Source organism: Hyperolius riggenbachi, chromosome 6, assembly GCF_040937935.1.
Source record: "Hyperolius riggenbachi isolate aHypRig1 chromosome 6, aHypRig1.pri, whole genome shotgun sequence".
In the NCBI taxonomy this organism is placed as follows: Eukaryota; Metazoa; Chordata; class Amphibia; order Anura; family Hyperoliidae; genus Hyperolius; species Hyperolius riggenbachi.
The window spans coordinates 25698885-25705945 of NC_090651.1; positions in this window are offsets into that span (position 1 = coordinate 25698885).

Here is a 7061-nt window from a genome sequence, read left to right on the forward strand (position 1 = left end):
TTGTGGAGCAGTTTGGGTGGGGGTTTGTAGGTTCATGGAAGGCGGAGTCTAGGTTGCCAGGACATCTGTGCCTATAGGCTACAGTGATGTAAATCCGGGCCTGCATGCATGGAGGGCGGAGTCTAGGGTGCCAGGACATCTGTGCCTATAGGCTCCTGTGATGTAAATCCGGGCCTGCATGCATGGAGGGCGGAGTCTAGGGTGCCAGGACATCTGTGCCTATAGGCTCCTGTGATGTAAATCCGGGCCTGCATGCATGGAGGGCGGAGTCTAGGGTGCCAGGACATCTGTGCCTATAGGCTCCTGTGATGTAAATCTGGGCCTGCATGCATGGAGGGCGGAGTCTAGGGTGCCAGGACATCTGTGCCTATAGGCTCCTGTGATGTAAATCCGGGCCTGCATGCATGGAGGGCGGAGTCTAGGGTGCCAGGACATCTGTGCCTATAGGCTCCTGTGATGTAAATCCAGGCCTGCATGCATGGAGGGTGGAGTCTAGGGTGCCAGGACATCTGTGCCTATAGGCTCCTGAGATGTAAATCCAGGCCTGCATGCATGGAGGGCGGAGTCTAGGGTGCCAGGACACCTGTGCCTATAGGCTCCTGTGATGTAAATCCGGGCCTGTATATATATATATATATATATATATATATATATATATATATATATATATATATATATATAAATTTTTACCATACATGTATATCATGAATGTATGTATGCATGTATGTACTGTATGTGAATGCATATATACACTCACCTAAAGGATTATTAGGAACACCATACTACTATGGTGTTTGACCCGCTTCCGCCTTCAGAACTGCCGTAATTCTACGTGGCATTGATTCAACAAGGTGCTGAAAGCATTCTTTAGAAATGCTGGCCCATATTGAAAGGATAGCATCTTGCAATTGATGGAGATTTGTGGGATGCACATCCAGGGCACAAAGCTCCCATTCCATCACATACCAAAGATGCTCTATTGGGTTGAGAGCTGGTGACTGTGGGGGCCATTTTAGTACAGTGAACTCATTGTCATGTTTAAGAAACCAATTTGAAATGATTTGAGCTTTGTGACCTGGTGCATTATCCTGCTGGAAGTAGCCATCAGAGGATGGGTGCATGGTGGTCATGAAGGGATGGACATGGTCAGGAGCAATGCTCAGGTAGCCCGTGGCATTTAAACGATGCCCAATTGGCACTAAGGGACCTAAAGTGTGCCAAGAAAACATCCCCCACACCATTACACCACCACCACCAGCCTGCACAGTGGTAACAAGGCATGATGGATCCATCCTCTCATTCTGTTTACGCCAAATTCTGACTCTTGAATGTTTAAACAGAAATTGAGACTCATCAGACCAGGCAACATTTTTCCAGTCTTCAACTGTCCAATTTTGGTGAGCTTGTGCAAATTGTAGCCTCTTTTTCCTATTTGTAGTGGAGATGAGTGGTACCCGGTGGGGTCTTCTGCTGTTGTAGCCCATCCGCCTCAAGGTTGTGTGTGCTGCATACCTCGGTTGTAACGAGTGGTTATTTCAGTCATCGTTGCTCTTCTATCAGCTTGAATCAACCAGCCCATTCTCCTCTGACCTCTAGCATCAACAAGGCATTTTCTCCCACAGGACTGCAGCATACTGGATGTTTTTCCCTTTTCACACCCTTCTTTGTAAACCCTAGAAATGGTTGTGCGTGAAAATCCCAGTAACTGAGCAGATTGTGAAATACTCAGACCGGCCCATATGGCACCAACAACCATGCCACGCTCAAAATTGCTTAAATCACCTTTCTTGCCCACTCTGACATTCAGTTTGGAGTTCAGGAGGTTGTCTTGACCAGGACCACACCCCTAAATGCATTGAAGCAACTGCCATGTGATTGGTTGATTAGATAATTGCATTAATAAGAAATTGAACAGGTGTTCCTAATAATCCTTTAGGTGAGAGTATATTTAAGTCAAAGTTGAAATTCCACCTGTAATTATAAATCGGAACTGAATCGTACGTCCGTCCCGACTTGAAGCGTAATTATGACTTGAAACGTAATTACATAAAAATGATGATGAATTTACTCGAAGTCGCAATCACCCATTACGACCATCGCTTTTAAGAATGTTTGAAAAGTCTTCATACAAAATTACGGAGCATTTTAAATAGACAAATACCATTTTTTTTTTTATAAACATTTTTATTGGTTTTCCAAAGAACAAGAACATGTACAAAGATATAAATTACGGTAACAATAAAAGTGAGGTTGTATTATCTCAAAGGCGTACTGATTCTCATCCTCATTTCACCCTTCCCACCCTCCTCCCACCTCCCTTCTCCCCTTTGTTCTGCCGATCCCTGTACCATTCCAATGAAAAGTCCGTTTACTAGATACGTAAAGGTCCTAGTTTATCCAATAGATCCATTGTGGCATACCATTCGGTGTATTTAAATGGTGTCATTATTTCTTGTATCTCGACTGCTGAGAAGTATGAACCAATGAAAAGTTTCCACTTTTTAAAGAATGATTTAGATTTTAGGTCTTTGTGAATTAACGCATCAGTTTTGTCTATATGGAATAGATGAAGTAGTTCTTGTTTGAGGTCCCATATGGTTGGTGGTGACGAATAGATCCATTTGTTGTAGATGGTTTTTCGAGCTGCCATCAGTATCAAGTGGCTGAATGGGTTTGGTATTCCTTTTGAGTCTTTGTCTGCCTGTGGGGTTGAATTGTCCACTGCTGAAGAGTTGAACAAGTATAATTGTGGATTAACTGGTAATTCTTTTCTACTTATATGTTTTATGAATTGTTGTACTTCCTTCCAGAACTTTTGAATGATGTGGCAGTCCCAGATGCAGTGAAAGAGGCTAGCAGAGGGAGCTTGACATTTTGGACACTGAGGTTGATAGTGTTGCGGTGGATGCTTATACTTTATATCAAAGGCAAATTTTGCTCTATGGATGAGCTTGAGATGTGACTCGCGCCAGATTTCATTTTTGATTATTTGTCTAAAGGTGTTGTTTCCATCTATTATATGTTTTGATATATTTTGGTCGTTCAGGTCCTTAATCCAGGCTTTAAAATTATTAGTTGCTAGATGTTCTCTCTGTTTGTTGTTTATTCGTTTTTGTAATTCAGACAATGGGATTTTGTGTACTCCTGGGTTCATGAATCTGTCAAAATCATTCAGGCAGAGCTCTTCATTTAAGATCCTCAAGGATTTGGTCACATATGATTTTACTTGGGCATAAAAAAGAAAATGGTGTCTGGGCAGACCATATTCCTGTCTCAGTTGTGTAAGCGATTTCCATTTGGTTTTGGTGAGATCAAACAGTTGCCCCAATTTAGTCAGGCCGGTATCTTCCCATATCCCAAACCCTGCATGTGATATGCTGGCAGGAAAACCCGGATGTCCCCATAATGGCATATATTTCGATATGTGCATGGGTAGCTTGTATTTTTTGCGTATTTCTTTCCATGAGACCCAAGTATCCATAATAATTTTACTTTGTTTTATTTTTGTAGGTAGTAGTGAGTATTTAGTGTGAAGGATAGCCGGGAGGGACCACGGTTCAGAAAAAGCACTTTCTAAAATTGTGTTAGAAAATATATTTGTGCTACATACCCAATCTCTGGCATGCCTAAAAAGACATGCCAGGTTATAGTTTCTGATATCAGGGATCCCTAATCCGGCTTGGTCTTTTGGTTGTTTCAATTTAGCTAGGGCTATCCTGGGTTTCCTGCCAGTCCATAAGAATTTGGTCATGGCCTTCTCTAGTTCTTTAACATCTTGATGTTTGATTAAAAGTGGGATTGTTTGGAGCGGGTATAACAACCTGCCAAAAGTGACTGATTTTAGCAATGCTACCCTCCCTATGACATTAATCGGGAGAGATTCCCAATTTTTTAACTGCTGTTTAAGTGACTGTAGTAGTGGGTTATAATTTAAAGAGTATGTTTGAGAGGGGTCCCTAGACAGGAAGATTCCCAGATATCGTATAGATTTGGCTACTTTAATTCCTGCGCTTTCAGATGGTAATTGCATTGGTGCTTGTGGAGATAACCATAGTAGCTCACTTTTATTTCTGTTAATTTTGAAGCCACTTATTGTACCAATTTCTGTTAGTAGTTGAAAAACTGTGTTCAGTTGTGTTTGTGGATGAGATAAGAAAAGCAGAACATCATCAGCAAACATAGTTTGCACTAGAGTTTCAGATCCTATTTTGATGCCTTGTATCCTTAAAGAAAACAGTCTGGCCAGGGGTTCCAGGGCTAAATTAAATAAAAGGGGGGATAGCGGGCACCCCTGTCTTGTCCCTTTTGTTAAGTGAAATCGAGGAGAGAGGAATCCTTGCGTGTGTATCTGAGCTGTGGGTGATTTTTGTAGGGCGCTTATAAGCGACATAAAGGGGCCTGAGAAATTCATGTGTCTGAGTACCTCCCTTAACCAATTCCAGTTTACATTATCAAAGGCCTTTTCGGCGTCTAGTAGTAGCAGGGCATAGTTCTTTGTGGTTTTAGGATATAGTTTGGCGTAGTCTAGTGCTAAAAGCACTTTTCTTACATTTGCCACTGCTGCTCTGTTTTTCATGAAGCCTGTCTGATGAGGGCCTATTAATGATGGAAGGATTATGGAAAGTCGGTCAGCCATGATTTTTGTTAATAATTTCAAGTCCTGATTTAATAATGATATGGGACGGTAAGATTCTGGTAGTGATGGGTCTTTTCCTGTTTTGTGTAGTACTTTTATGTGTGCATTATTTGATGATTCCGGAAGAGTGCCTGATTGTAGAATGTGGTTAAATAGTTTTTGTAGTGTTGGTGTGACATCTGACAAATACCATTTTTAACTGAACAATAACACAAAGCACAAAAATGCAGTGACCTCCTTTCAATCTCAAGTGCTGCTGACGTGCCAAACAGTTATGGATACAAAGTTGTTTATGCCTAGTGAAACCATGTGACTTCATTGTCTGAATAGGACCTTTGTCAACAACTATTTCCACTTTTCAATCCTTCCATTTGGCCATCAGCTTGCATAGGTAAGATTCCAGGAGGTATTGAGGGGAAACACAGCCACAATTAATAACAATAAATAAAATGGCGAGAGAATGTGAATACTTATCAAAAGAAGGTGCATGACAATGGAATTATTTCATTTTGAACAGTAAAAGATGTTTGGGACAGGAGAAACCAGATAACATAGGGGCAGATAAACAAGAGTACCGGAGGGTGACCTTCCTTCTGTAAGGACTGAAAGACATATATACAATGCTCTTTCAGGAATCAGTCTTATTTAGATAATTGAATTAAGGCACCAGTTGTACTGGTCCTTAATAGGTAAGCATTGAATCTGAAACTGTCTTTTTCTAAATAAGCTTTCAGTACATATGTGAGTAGCTCAAGGTTCTCTGAAAAATGACCATAAAACAGTGTGTTAGCACTGTACAAATGGACAAATCATAAGAGGAAGAAACCAGCTCGGTGTCAATAAATGTTCAGAAGCAATGATGGCTAAAGTGTAATTCCAGCTAAAACCTATTTTATTAGTTTTGAATAACAAGTGTACCCAAGCTGGAGCTTAGCTTCCAGAACATATACCATATTTTCGGATTATAAGACGCTCGAGGCTATAAGATGCACATAGGTTTAGAGGGCAAAAACCAAGGAAGAAAAATATACTTAACGTGGTGCGTCCATAGTCTAGGAACGTCTTGTAGATGTTCTCCCTCCAATTATTGTGTCCTCCTCCTGTCCTTTGTGTCCTCCTCCTGTCCCTCTTGGTTTCCTCCTCCTGTCTCCCTTGTGTCCTCCTCCTGTCCTCCTTGGTGTACTCCTCCTGTCCTCTTTGGTGTACTCCTCCTGTCCATGTTGTTATCCTCCTCCTGTTTCCTTCCGTGTCTTCCTCCTGTACCCCTCAGTGTCCTCCTCCATGTTCCCCTTTGTGTCCTCCTACTGTCCTTCTTTGTGTCCTTGTCCTGTCCTTTGTGTCCTCCTCCTGTCCCCCTTGGTTTCCTCCTCCTGTCTCCCTTGTGTCCTCCTCCTGTCCTCCTTGGTGTACTCCTCCTGTCCACGTTGTTATCCTCCTCCTGTTTCCTTCCGTGTCTTCCTCCTCTACCCCTCAGTGTCCTCCTCCATGCCCCCCTTTGTGTCCTCCTACTGTCCTTCTTTGTGTCCTTGTCCTGTCCTTTGTGTCCTCCTCCTGCCCCCCCTTGGTGTCCTCCTCCTGTCCTCCTTGGTGTCCTCCTCCTGTCCACGTTGTTATCCTCCTCCTGTTTCCTTCCGTGTCTTCCTCCTGTACCCCTCAGTGTCCTCCTCCATGTCCCCCTTTGTGTCCTCCTCCTGTCCTTCTTTATGTCCTTCTCCTGTCCTTTGTGTCCTCCTCCTGTTCCCCTTGGTTTCCTCCTCCTGTCTCCCTTGTGTCCTCTTCCTGTCCTCCTTGGTGTCCTCCTCCTGTCCACGTTGTTATCCTCCTCCTGTTTCCTTCTGTGTCTTCCTCCTGTACCGCTCAGTGTCCTCCTCCATGTCCCCCTTTGTGTTCTCCTCTGGGTCCTGCTTTGTGCCCTCCTCCATGTCCTTGGTGTCCTGCTCTGCTCCCTGTATGTGCTGTAAGTAGCAGAAGCTGGGTGTATCACTCATCTGACCCAAGGGTACCTGTGGCGATCAGCAGCTTCTTTTCTTTCGCTCACACCTTCTCCCTAGCGCTGGTCACGTGCGTTAGGACATGGCCAGGAAGTGCCAGTACCAGGGGGAAGGAGTGAGCGAGAGAGGAGAAGCTGCTGATCGCTGCGGGCACCCTCAGGTCAGGTGAGTAATACATGCAGTTGCTGCTGCTACTTACAACACACATGAAGAGTGGAGCAGGAGACTGGGGAGTGCAGGGAGACCCTGACATTGTGGTGGGCTGGCGTTTTGTGTGTGGGTAGATACAACCTTCTACCAGGGCAGAGGTCCCCCTTTAGGAGACTTTCCTGTTTTAGTGACAATACCAAAATCAGCATTATTGTAGAACCCAGAGGACTTGTCATTCAGGGATTTTTGAAGGACTCTTTCTCATCTTCCATCCCACAGTGGTA